Raw genomic sequence first — 14,509 nt, 5'->3', positions numbered from 1 at the left:
ATAAAGAATTTAAACCCATAATGTCTGACTGCAGAACCTGAACATAACCCTTGTATTTATTTATTTATTGGCTACCCTGCAGAACTTGTGGGATCTTAGTTGCCCAACCAGGGATTGAACCTGAGGCCACCATAGTGAAAGTGTAGAGGTCTAACTACTGGGCCATCAAAGAATTAGCATGAGCACAGTACTTATAATAATTTGCTTAGTTTATCATTGAAATGAACATAACATTAAAATAAGTTGTACAGAATCAACTCACTCCAATGTTTTTATATTCCCATATGCTCACAGCTCATCAAGTGCTCAGAAATCATGCCTGTAGATTTTCTGAACCACTAAGGACAGGAGCAGTGATAGCTAGGTAAAATATGACAGAATTATTCAGCTTTGCGTCCCCAGTGAACGAAGTGCTTAACTGTTAGAAATGTGCAATGCTAATTGTTGTTCTCAGTAAATGTAACATATTCAAAAGAGTTGAGCAATACGTGTTTCATACTGTCTTCTATTATACTGTCCAGACAATGTTGTCATTCAGAAGTTTATTGACTCTCCCAACATTCAGCTGCAGTGCTAGCCGTCAAGGAGAGCAGAGCGTTGGGTTCACCCATGAAGTGGAGAACAACCGCAACAGCAGTCTCACCTGCAGAAGCAAAGTTCTTCCAAAAGTGGAGTTTGAACTTTTCCTTCAGCTTACTGATTCAAGCTTGCAAAATTCAGTGTGTCCTCCCTCAATCTGGGGAATATGCTGGCTGCCAAACTAAGGCAAAGGAGCTCTTAAAATATGACTTACTACTGGCGTCTTTTCTTGTTCAGTCGACCGGCTCTGTTGAGAAAACATTTGGACAAGAAGAGAGCATACCTTTAGTCCCACCCCCGATCCCCACCCACCCTACAGTACACATTCGCTGAAATCTCTTCTTATTCTTAAAGAAATATATATCTACTAATGTGATTGGCTTCTGTTTCCCAAGTAAATAGGCAACTTAGGAATGAGAAAAAAGCTTGTACATTTTAGACCTGTAAGGAATAGTGATCATTTTCTTAGAAGAGCGCAAAAGACCTTGATTTCTCTGATTTGTACGTCATCTCTGTGCTCCCAGCACATTGCACTGGGCAAGGCTGAACCCAGTGAAGTATCAGACAGGTCTTTATCCTTAAGAATAGTGCAAGCTTTATAGCACATATTGGAGCCACACACATCAACCAAATTAGCTACATACAGAATTTGGCTAGTATTCCTTCCATCTTAAAAACAACTTGGTAGGGTAAAATTTGAGTGTTATCACCTCACGTAGACGCAGCTATTGGGTACAGGAGGTGAAAGCTAAGGTCACGAAACTAATTAGTGGCTGAGCCAAATCTAGAAGTCAGATTTCCTTGTCTACAGTTTCTCCCACTAGACCAAATTGCTTCCTCAGACCAACACAGAAAAAGCATTCTAGAAGGTATTTAGATTTATTTCTAAAGTTGATCTGGCTCCATCACGAATATATATATAAAAAAAAAATCCACCTGATTTGTAATTGGAGCCTGGAGTAACAGCGACTGCCTAAGTTGATGATTTCGTTACCAGCTGCTGAAACACTTCCATGGGAAGACATGAAATTCCTGCAGGAAATGACTCTAGGCAGCTCTGAATAAGTAAGGAAATTAAATGACTAACTTCAATGTTTCCTGGTTTTTGTCTATCTTAATTAACAACTTATTTTGGTAAAGGAAAAACTGACCAACTTTGTAACAGTCAACATGTAAAACTTAATATTTGTTTATAGTAAAAACATGACTCTCATGTCTGCTTTTATTTAAAGAAAAGAAAAATAAAAATTTGAATCATTTTCAGTAACATATTTATTAAGTTTTCCCTCTTTTGAAAAAAAAAAACCAATTACAGCATATGTGTGTGGGAAATATCAATTTCCTCCTCATAGTTCCCAAAGGTGCACTTGAGAAAAATGTGTTGATTATTAACAGGCTAATATTTTTTTGGTAATGTTATTATTGAACACCTACAATAATTAGGGTTGGGGGTTGATAGTGGAATTGCAGTCAGAATACATTATTGACTTCTGGGTCAGATTAAATACAGCATGGACCTAATTGAAAATTGTTACTACTTTTGATATATATTTTATGGGATTCTTATTTTGCCTTCATTCATTTATTTTTTAAAATTCATTTATTTAACAGTATTTATGGCTCAGATGGTAAAGCATCTGTCTACAATGCAGGAGACCTGGGTTCTATCCCTGGGTCAGGAAGATTCCCTGGAGAAGGAAATGGCAACCCACTCCAGTACTCTTGCCTAGAAAATCCCATGGATGGAGAAGGCTGGTGTCCATGGGGTCGCAAAGAATCAGACACAACTGAGCGACCTCACTTTCACTTTCACTGAATGTCTGCTATGTGCCAGGCATTCTGCTGGTGCTGAAAGAACACGGTAAGTTAAAAAAGTGGTAAAGAATCCGCCTGCCAATGCAGGTGATGTAAGAGATGTGAGTTTGATCCCTCGGTTAGGAAGATCCCTTGAAGGAGGAATTGACAATCCACTCCAGTATTCTTGGCTGAAAAATCCTGTAAAGAGAGGAGCCTGGCCGGCTACAGTCCATGGGGTTGTAAAGAGTTGGACGCAACTGAGAGTGTGGAGTTTACATGCTAGCTGAGGGTGACAAATGATTAACAGAAAGGAACGGCAATATGTCAGGTAGTGGTAATTACTATGAGGCAAAACAGAGTGAGCTGAGAATGATGGAGCTGTGGAGTAGGTGGGGAGTCAGAGTCAGTCCCTTTGCAGAAGTTTAATGACTAAAGACTTCATAATTCATGGTGGACAAATATCTTTGTGGCATTCTGTCCAGTCCTGGACTCTACAAATGTTTAGGATAAACTTTTGAGTTCAAGGATAATGAGAGGCAATTTTAAGAATGCTGATTTTTATATTTGTGTGATTTTTTTTTTCTATTTTTCTTTACTAAATAACATCTCTTAGGAATTAAGTGAAGGAGCCAAAGTTAAGATTCTCATCACAGAGTGAGTTAGCTTTACTTAGTTTTTAATTTTTTGGCTTCACTGGGTCTTTTGCTGCAGTAAGAACAAAAGAGAACTGTTGTTCTCTAGTTGCTCTTTAGTTGCAATGTGCAGGCTTAGTTGCCCTGTGTCATGTGGGATCTTAGTTCCCTGACCATGGATTGAACCCACATCCCCTGCATTGGAAGGCAGATCCTTAACCACTAGACTGCCAGGAAAGTCTCAGGGCAAGTTAACTTTAATGCCACGCAAACTTGTATGCAAACTTCAATTGCTAGTGTAGAGGTACCAACTCTATTTTTACTGAAATTAAATAAGGGCGATTGTATTTGATGTGACCAGCATGGCTATTGACAACAGTGGGAGGTACCTTTTGTTCAACAATAGAATATACCAAGTACAGAACTTCACGTATATTTGTCCTTAGTCTCACGACACCCTTACATGAAGTACGATTGTTCCCATCTTAGAGGTAAGGAAATTGGGACTCGGATATGTTGAATATGCTCCCTCAGGTTCCAGAACTAACAACGCCACTCATAGCTGGAGTATGATGTCACCTCTGCCTTCTGAGAGGAATGCAGGAGATTGTCTAACTCCTGGCGGTTCAGTCCGTAAAGAATCCGCCTGCAAAGGAGGAGACGCCTGTGTTGCAGGAGACCAGCGTTAGATCACTGGGTCTGGAAGAACCCCTGGAGAGGGAAACAGCAAGCCCGTCCAGTATTCTTGCCTGGAAAATCCCATGGACAGAGGAGCCTGGTGGGCGACAATCCGTGGGGTGACAAGAGTTGGACACGACTTAGCGACTGAACAACATCAACAATATACCCAACAGAAAGAGTCACACGTGTTCACCAAAAGACATATAAAAAAATATTCCTAGCAACACTATTTATAACCTCAAACTGAAAATAACTCAAACATCCATTATGTAGACTGGATAAGCAAACTACTATTTCATGTAATGGAATGTATGCCATAACATGCAGATACGTGGATAGAAGATACTGATACATCAATTTAAAATATATAAGCAAACAGACACTAAAACAAATCTATGGTGTTAGCAGTCAGGCTGATGGCTGCCCTCAAAGGACTGTAGTGACAGAAAGAGATAGGAAGGGGCTTCTGTGCTGCAAATCTTGTTCTATTTCTGATCTTGGTACTAGTTGCACCAACTAGTTGTACCAGAGTGCTCCCTCTGAGAATGTTCACTAAGATATACACAGGTTTTGTGTAGTTAGTTTTCCCTTACACTCCTGCAATTTACACAAAAATCAGGATTTTATTTGTTTTTAACTTTGTGTCTCGCTGTCCTATAGAGAAAAGTAGCTAACTTTACCTCCATGTATTGTTTCCTCTGGGAAGGTGGTTGCATTTCAAAATTAACAAAGAAATTTTTGTTGTAGCATCATTATGACCATCGCTTAATTCAATTCAGTTCAGTTCAACAAAATAAACATTGATTGCGAAGCCCAAGCCCACGGTCAGCATCATGTGAAGCAGTAAGATGCTGCTGCTGCTGCTGCTAAGTCGCTTCAGTCGTGTCTGACTCTGTGCGACCCCATAGACGGCAGCCCAACAGGCTCCCCCGTCCCTGGGATTCTCCAGGCAAGAACCCTGGAGTGGGTTGCCATTTCCTTCTCCAATGCATGAAAGTGAAAAGTCAAAGTGAAGTTGCTCAGTCATGCCTGACTCTTAGCTACCACATGGACTGCAGCCTACCAGCTCCTCCATCCATGGGATTTTCCAGGCAAGAGTACTGGAGTGGGGTGCCATTGGCTTGAAGGGGCTGTAAACAATCTTCTGAGGATACCTACTCATATTGAAAACTGGTAAATAAAAAAAAAATAAAGCATGTATCCTAACTTATTAATATTTATAGAGTATTTCAGGATAAGCAAATAACTGATGAGGGAAAGTTTATATTACAGCTAATAAATGTGGGAGAAATGACAGAGTTAGCAAATCACCATTTGTTACCCTGGTAAAACCATTATTACGGACAACAAGCCTCAGTGGCCACTAAACTATTAGGTAAAATGTTGATGGGAATTTATAACTGATGAATCAGACTGACACCACTGGAATCCACTGGTCAATCTTAGTAGCCCCCAGGGTGGGGCAAGCACCCTGATAGGATGAAAGTACAGAGCTCCACTCAGTAGGCATTCAGTATCATCTGCCAAAATTTAAACTTGATGCAAATAAAGCCTGTATCAGCCAGGTTTTAAAAATGTTCAGGTCAGGGCTTCCCTGTCACTGTGTCTTAGTGGTAAAGAATCCACCTGCCAATGCAGGAGACGGAGGTTCGATCCCTGATCTGGTAAGAGCCTATATGATGTAACAGCGAAGCCTGTGCACCACAACCACTGAACCTGCCCTCTAGAGCCCAGGAACTGCAACTACTGAAGCCTGTGTGCCCTAGAGCCCGTGCTCCACAAGAGAAACCACAATGAGAAGCCTGTGCTTTGCAAATAGAGAGTAGCCTCCACTTGCAGCAACTAGAGAAAAGCCCTCGCAGCAACAAAGACCCAGCACAGCCAAATATAAATATGTAAATTTCAAAAAATGTGGAGGACAGAGGAACATGTTGAATGACACCAGGAGCCTTCTATTAGCCAAATACAGAGTAAAGGAGGGCTTCCTCAGTGGCTCAGCAGTGAAGAATTCACCCGTCCATGCAGCAGACACAGGTAGACTCTGGGTCAATCCCTGGGTCTTTACGACCCCTGGAGAAGGAAATGGCAACCCATTCCAGTATTCTTGCCTGGAAAATATCATGGACAGAAGAGCCTGGCAGGCTACAGTCCATGGGGTTGCAAAGAGTCAGACACAACTGAGCGACTGAGCACACACACACACACACGCACACACACACACACACACACACACACACACGTACACATACACACATAATAAAGGAAGTTCCACAAGAAGAATTACTCAGTTTCTACCACAAACAAGCAGCATTAAAAATAGACAAAAGGCAGGGGAACTCCCTTACGGGATCCACCAACCATATGCAATATGTAAATATTTTTATGATCCAATTCAGACAATTCAGTCATAAAATACATTTTTTGAGACAACTAGGGAAAATGGAAGACTGAGATGTTGAAGAGTTACTGGTAATTGTGTTAGGTGTGGTGATAATACTGAGGTATGATTTAAAATATAAGTCCTTGACCATTAGAGAATTGTGAGGTGGAGGTATGCTGTCTGGTCGTTGCTTTAAAAAATTCCAGCAAAAACTCTGTGTGTGTCTGTGTTTGTGTGTGCTGGGGGAGACAGAGAAATGAAAGAGGAGGATAGAATTTTGATAATTTTTAGAGCTGGGTGATTAATAAGAGAGGACTCATCGTATTATTCTGTTTTGTGTGTTTGAAATTTTTCACAGTAAAAAACATGATTTTATGCCAAAGCAAACAGATATTACAAATCAAATTTGTATATAAAATTCCTGTGAAGTTTCAAAACAAAATACTTCAAACAAAGTTTCCGGCTTTCGGCCATTTTTTCTCACGCCCTAGGCAACTGGGGATACACAGCAGTGGTTGTCCTCTGCCTCTGGAGGTGGTTGGAAGGTCCGAGAAGTCCGAGAAGTGTCGACGGGAACTTTACAATTGATGGGTCAAGCTCTGAAAATTAGAGAACTAAAGTTGTGTTTCTCAAACTGCTCCTCATAACCTTCATTGAGACACAAAGTAAATTTAGTGGGTCCATCACTTTTTAAAAAAAAGAAACGGAATAGACAGACTAGAATAATATCATACTGCATCTCCCATAATAGTAAGTTACTCATCTCAGTTCTTCACCGCTGATGGTACCTCTCAGTTCCGCTTTTTATTTTTCATTACAATATATAAATATAGGCTGTGTTGTGTGCAAGCTCAGTTGTGTCTGACTCATGACCCCATGAACTGTAGCCCCCCAGGCTCCTTTGTCTGTGAAACTTTCCAGGCAAGAGTACTGGAGTGGGTTGCCATTTCTTACTCCAGGGGAGATTCCTGACTCAAAGATCAAACCTGCGTCTTCTACATTGGCCGGTAGATTGTTTACCACTGTGCCACCTAGGAAACCTGTATAAATAGAGTAGTTATCATGAAGAATAACTTTGATATAACTGATTTGGGGGTGTGATGACAACTTCTGAGAGAGAATTTGGGTTTCATTGTAGGAAATGTAAAAACTGTAGATTTAGAAATCTAACAAGCAATAGGAGAGAGTCACTCACAAAAATTTCAAGTTAAATATATATGTGTATATATATATATATATATATATACACACATATGGCATATACCAAGTGTAAATTTAAGGGGTACAATATGTTAATTTGATGCATTTGTATGTTGTAATATGAGAGCCACTATAGTGATCATTAGCACACCTCTCATGTTACATAATTGTCTTTTCTTTTCAGTGATTGGAATAATTGTTCTAATCTCTTAGCAAATATACTGCTGGTAGGACAACATTTCCTGTATTCACCGAGCTGTGCATGAGATCTTCAGGGTTTACTCATTACTCCACACGAGCTTGTTCCCTTAAACAACATCTATCTTATCGCCCCACCTCTATCCCCTGGTGACCACCATTTACCCTCTGTTCTCACTTACTACGGCACTGCAGTGAAGTGAGACAAACTGGTGTTGGGAGAGTTTGCATGGGCATGAAGGCGAGCCCCCAGTGAGAAAAGTGAGGGCCCTTTGATCAGTCTCCTCCGTGTCACTGAGACATCAGACACCACCGCTCCCTTCGATACTCTTTCATCTCTTGGTGTCTGTGATGCTGTTCTCTTCTGCTTTTCCTCTAGCTCTCACGCCACACTCTGTTTCTGCTGTCTATACTTCCTCTCTCGTGTATAAGCATTGCTCATGCTCGTGTCCTTGGTCCTCTTTTCTTTATCCCTCCAGCTGCTCTCAGCTGAGCAGATGTTTGTCTCCAGGACACCCTAAATGATGCCAGGACACTAGAAGCTCCTCCTTCCCAGCCCATCATCCCCCAGTGGAAAACTCGCCCCTCAGACACCCCAAATGCTACCTAGAACACATATTCTTTCCTTATCCACCACACCACTTCCCACTCTAAGGTTGTATCTTCCTTTGAATCCACAATGTATTTTCAAGAAATTTGTTTGAACAGCTCATATGGCCCAAGGCCCTATATCCTCAGGTCACATCTGTTAACTAGATACCATTATCCCAACTTTGCAGTAGAGACTGGGCCTGCCTGAGGCCCAGCCACCTGTCCAGGGTCACGTGACATGACTAGTATGTGATGGGCCTGGAAATCTGCATGCAGGGCAGCCATACAGCTTAGTTTGTGCCTTCTTGGTACACCTGTGTGAGGGCACCTTCTGCTGTGGTTATTTTTGTAATTATTTGATTCCTGTGTATGCAAGGCCTTGAAGAGCTTTCTCGTTTTTCCTTTCAGCTTCTGGTACCAAGTTTGTAATTTGGAATTTTGGAGAGAGTCTCAAGTTCAGATATTTTATCTCATTCAAACAGATTAGGACTCTTGACCCAACTGGAGGCTTGTCAAGTGTGGTCATGTATACCTTGAAAGTTGCAGGAAATCAATAAATATCTGTAAAGCTTAACTGAATAAGGTGGACAAACAAGTTTGGCTTATTTTCAGATTTGAGTGAGGGAGTAAATGATCCAAATTCAAATAAAATGCTTTATTAAAACAATAAGCATAAGCTTCAAGTTGTCACTAATTACTAGCACCTGTGCATGTTTTGAAAGAGAATGTAACAGAGAAGAAGAAAGAACTTTCTTTATGCATCATTTCACATCCAACATCCGAACAGAGGGGGGAAATGCTGACCGTGGCCTAACTTCCTCAGTGCCTGTGACTTTGTTCTTAATAAAATTATTGTTCCCATATAACTCCCCCTCTAACTTGTCCTTTAAGTTCAGGGTAAGTATATCTGGTAATTTGTAAGAAATGCTAGTATTTTCTATTCTCTGCTCTCAGATGTTCCTCAAATATGCTTCTGATGGGAAGTACACCTTTTTCTAGACATTTCTGGAAATTGAAAATTATGTGATATATGGCAAAACCATCACAATATTGTAATTATCCTCCAATTAAAATAAATAAATAAAAGGACATCTGTTCTACAATTTGGCCATATGATTTACTAATAATATTTACATTTAAAAAAAAGAAAATGAAAGGTATGAACTTATTTCTTCCCTCGATTTTACCACTGATTGTCTTTTTTACGCCTTCTTTCCGGACAGCATACAGACAAACACCATGTTCTCCCAGCAGCACTTCTCAAATCACCTGCATGGATGGTGAAGGGTTAATCTCACCAGCAGTATGTGAATTCTTAGTAATTGGAGACAGAAAGGGGTCTGCTGTCTTTACCATGACCTTTTCTCCTAGACCTTGGGCCTAGTTCATTTCAGAGTTCAACTTCTGCCACTGAATCTCAATATGGAGCTGCTTTCTTCAAATGCCAAAACGCAGGAGACTGCCCGTGTGGCAGGATCGTGGTCATCTATTTGGAAGTAACTGCAGGGTTTTCTTAACCTTCCGCTCTACTGGCCTTTTAAATCCGGTAGCGTCCTAAATTCCCCCGTTGGAAGGGAGCTCAGTTCTTGTCCTAACAGACAAATGAGAGAAGAGTTCTCAGAAGGTCTGAGAACGCAGCAGTAGATAAATCGCCCTACCGGTTGTCATTCAGCAAAGCCCTTTACAGACAGAGTTATTCTGAAGCCATTAAAAAATGCTATTCATCTCGAACTTGCCATCTGCCTTCTGTTTGTGGGATTCGTCCATCGCCTTAGCTAAGAGCTTAGTCTCAGCGGCCGCCTTCCCTCTCGCTCTCCCGTGACATGCAGGAAGCCTCTTATGGGAAGAAGACAATTTATTTTAGCTGAACGACCACATGGCTAACTATACACAGCAATTATACAAAGCAAATGTATCAACTTCTGCCACAGGAGGCAGGAGTTCCCTTTCTGGTCATTAATAATGAACGCTCTTCAGTAAGTAGGAAAACATTTACCAAATAAAACGGTCTATTATAGATGATGCCCCAGGCTACTGAGCACTCGCGTGGCCCGTAAGAAGAGAGGGAAGCCAACTGGTTCGCACAGCTGGGTGACCGCACTAGCTGGTCCTGGAAGCATCTCGGAACCGGCCAGAAGATGTGACCCGTTGGCTCTTACTTCAGAAATGTCTAATCCGAAAAGTCGGGTCTTTGCTATATTGCCATTCCATTGCTTCCTTTCCTGGCAGCTGCATAATCGGGAATGCCGCGAAATCAAAAACGAGGAGGAAGGAAATTAGAGCCGGGAAGTGTCAAGTTGATCTACTGCCGCGCTGGGAGGCGGGAGTGCCCGGCAAGTCCAGCTTTCTCCCCAAGCCCCCAGCCTCGCTTCATCCACCATTGAAAACTTCCTCCGCTTGCTCGGGAATTTCTCCCGAGTCTCCTGTTTGCTCGTTTGCTCGTATGCTGGGGCTGTGGCTTGGCCTACAGTCGCTCGCATTCCGGAGGACTCCTTTGCAGCCTTTTTAATGGACAAAATCCCTGAAAAGGTGCTGACATTTTAATGCCTCCGATTGATGCTTTATATTGAGACATTGAGAGCTTTGTACTCCATTCAAAGCCCTTGCAAATCCGAACGCTCCTGGGTCTTAGCCACCTCGCTGGCACATGGGGTGTAATTTAAATAGACGTGGAACACGTGCACTTACACGCTGCTCTCCTACTGAAGACAGCTCTCTGTGGCCTAATTAATGGTCAACACCCTTATGAGGTAGATGTGTTCCCTCCCTTCACAGATGGGTGACTTCAGGTAGTGGAATGAGAAAATCCAAAGCACCCAGGGCAAAGGTTGTGTCTTTGATGAATTCTGCACAGGGTGGAATGGTGACCTAGTCATGGTAAAAATAAATAAATAAGAAGCCATTAATAACAGTGTGATGAAAACTGCAGCCTCTCAGCTGGTTCAATGTATAACCTCGTTCTGGTGCTTTACCAAACTCCATTAAAATTTGGTCTACTTGATCACAGTTTAGTGAGTTGAATGCACCCACAGCCCTCTTTCCCTTAAACCACAAAGGATGGGATGACAAGAACCAACTTGGCAACTGTACATTGTTTTTGAACTTCAAATCACTTTAAAAACTTTCAAAATGTTATTAAAGTTTTTAAATGTAGCTATGAAATACAGACTCATTGACAAGGAATTGTATGTGAAGTTCTAAGCTGGGTGCTTACTGTCTATCCTCCTGGACTTAACTGTCCAGCGGGAAATAAAAAGACACAGGCAGTCACCATACAGAGTGATCAAGGCAAATCAGGGATGGAGATAGTGTGCCGTGGAAGAGGACTCACATAAGGGGTCCCTGGTCCAGTTCTGGAGAGTAGGAAAGGCTTTCTAGAGAAATCATATCAAACGATATTCAAACATAGATTAAGGGCCAGCAGAAGTCAGACAGAGGAAGGGATGGAACTTAGTCATGGCATATTGAGTGTGCATGCATGCCTGCTAACTTACTTCAGTCATATCTGACCCTGTGAGACCCTAAGGACTGTAGCCTACCAGCCTTCTCTGTCCATGGAATTCTCCAAGCAAGAATACTGGCATGGGTGCCATGCCCTCCTCCAAATCTTCCCCGTGCAGGGACTTTGCAGGCAGATTCTTTACCATTTGAGCCACCAGAGAAGACCCATACTGGGCATAGGGTCTGCCATTTTTAAATGGCAGAGGAGAAGATGAACACGGAAAGTTACTAAGACCAAGAAGCTCAGTTGGGTTCAACCAAGTATTACTGGCAGAAGTCACTGTCTCCTCCTTCTACATCTTTAGAAGTCAGCTCTCCTTCTAAAGGAGATGGTGCAAGCTAGTGATTTGGAAAATGCTGCTGTTGAGGATTTCTCGATATGCTATCAGGAAAGAAGGCATATAAAAGGCAATCAGAGTTAAAATTGAGGAAATAAGCTCAAACCTCTAATTTTCAATTTCTAGAAATGTCCAGAAAAAAGGCATATTTCCCAGCAGAAGCAGGTATAGAGGAGCATCCTAGAGGGATACAGAATTCCCTTGGAAGTTATGGGAAACTTAACTGATCATAAAGAGAGGAGGGGGAAAGAAAAAGGAAGGAAGGGAGGGAGGAAGGAAAGTAGGAAGAAAGGAAGGAAGGAGGGAAGGAAAGAAAATAAGATAAAGAATCGACAACTCAGCTCATATGTAATTGTGAATAATCAATCTAGTAAGAAAATTTAAGAAAAATATTTCTTAAAGGAGCAAATAAAAATTGACATTAGCAGGGATTTTCATGCCTGTTCATTATTCATTATTTTAACTACATTTTTAGTTTATGAAGAAAGCTCATGGAAAAAACATAGTTGTCATTCAACAAAAGCAAGTGTTCTTTCTCTTAGTTACAGACAAGCAACATGAGACACAGGAATCGAAAATGGCATTTTTACGTTTATTCGGGTGAATTTTGGGGAGGGATGGCAAAGCAGATACAACAAAATTATGATACCCTTTAGTCCTAAACCTAATGAAATGGGATAAATAAATAAATGAAACCGATGAATGGTTTGAGACCAGTGCTGTAACACTGGAAAGTGTTTCAAAATGGAAGACTCTGAAAATTGATGCCTGGCCCAACATAAAATTCCTCCAGAGAGAGCTCTGTAGAAATGAAGCACAGATAAAATTCAGAGAAATCTCATTCATCTTGCCCATCCTCTTCCTCCTTCCATTTGGGGAGTGGGATATGCCACCCAGGGGTGAAGATAAGGAATGCCTTTCCCAAGGAGTTCTTCCCTGATGTCCTGGCTGAATAATACTCAACAGTGACGAAGAAACCATATCTCATTATTTTCTTTTTGACTGACTGGAAAGAAAGCAGGGGAAATTCTGCGGAAAAATCTCCAAAACTTAAAATTCTCCAACTACAAGTAGAGCTTTTAGTAGAACAAGAAGAGAAAAGAAATAAAACAAAAGCCACTGAGCATGGTGATGGTTCAAGGAAATGCATAGGAAGCCTGCAGGGTGGGATAAGGGCCCATCATATCCAAATCCCTTACTTTTATTAAATTCTGCCTCACTGCTGGTGAGAGGCAGACGAGACAGGAGAATTATTTTTAAACCAGGCAAGATTGTCTCCAACAGAAACAATGAGTTGGTGGCACCGCTTGAATTGGGGGAATAATTCAGAATCTGAAGGCATCTCTCTGGGGAACTCTTAACAGAATTCCACAGGAGAGAGCTGAACCAGAGGAGAAATTAACCAACTATACTAAAAACAATCCCAGATTTATTCCTTTTCTTGCTACAGCAAGAGAAAAGCAGAAAGCAGAGCACAGAGGTAAGAGATGGGGAAGTTTTCAGGGAAAATCCATATATTATATATATGTATATATATTAGATCAATTCAGTTCAGTCAATCAGTCATGTCCAATGCTTTGTGACCTAATGGACTGCAGCACACCAGGCTTCCCTGACCATCACCAACTCCTGGAGCTTACTCAAACTCATGCCCATTCAGTCAATGATGCCATCCAACCATCTCATCCTCTGTCATCCCCTTCTCTTTCTGCCTTCCATCTTTCCTAGCATCAGGGTCTTTTCAAATGAGTCAGTTCTTCACATCAAGTGGCCAAAGTATTGGAGTTTCAGCTTTAGTATCAGTCCTTCCAATGAATGTTTAGGACTGATTTCCTTTAGGATTGACTGGTTGGATCTCCTTGATGTCCAAGGGACTCTTAGAGTCTTCTCCAGCACCACAGTTCGAAAGCATCAATTCTTCCATGCTCAGCTTTCTTTACAATCCTACGCTCACATCCATACATGACCACTGGAAAAACCATAGCTTTGACTAGATGGACCTTTGTTGGCAAAGTAACATCTCTGCTTTTTAATATGTGTCTAGTCATAGCTTTTCTTCCAAAGAGTAAGTTTCATTTAATTTTGTGGCTGTAGTCACCATCTTCAGTGATTTTGGAGCCCCCCAAAATAGTCTCTCACTGTTTCCACTGTTTCCCCATCTATTTGCCATGAAGTGATGGGACTGGATGCCGTGATCTTAGTTTCCTGAATGTTGAGTTTTAAGCCAACTTTTTCACTCTCCTCTTTCACTTTCATCAAGAGGCTCTTTAGTTCTTCTTTGCTTTCTGTCATAAGGGTGGTGTCATCTGGGTATCTGAGGTTATTGATATTCCTCCCAGCAATCTTGATTCCAGTTTGTGCTTCTTCCAGCCTGGCGTTTCACATGATGTACTCTGCATATAAGTTAAATAAGCAGGGTGACAATATGCAGCCTTGATATACTCCTTTCCTGATTTGGAACCAGTCTGTTGCTCCATGACCAGTTCTAACTGTTGCTTCTTGACCAGCATACAGATTTCTCAGGAGGCAGGTCAGGTGGTCTGGTATTCCCATCTCTTGAAGAATTTTCCACAGTTTGTTGTGATCCACACAGTCAAAGACTTTGGTGTAGT

This window comes from Capricornis sumatraensis, chromosome 21 (assembly GCF_032405125.1).
Source record: "Capricornis sumatraensis isolate serow.1 chromosome 21, serow.2, whole genome shotgun sequence".
Lineage (NCBI taxonomy): Eukaryota > Metazoa > Chordata > Mammalia > Artiodactyla > Bovidae > Capricornis > Capricornis sumatraensis.
This window is presented reverse-complemented; position numbering follows the sequence as displayed.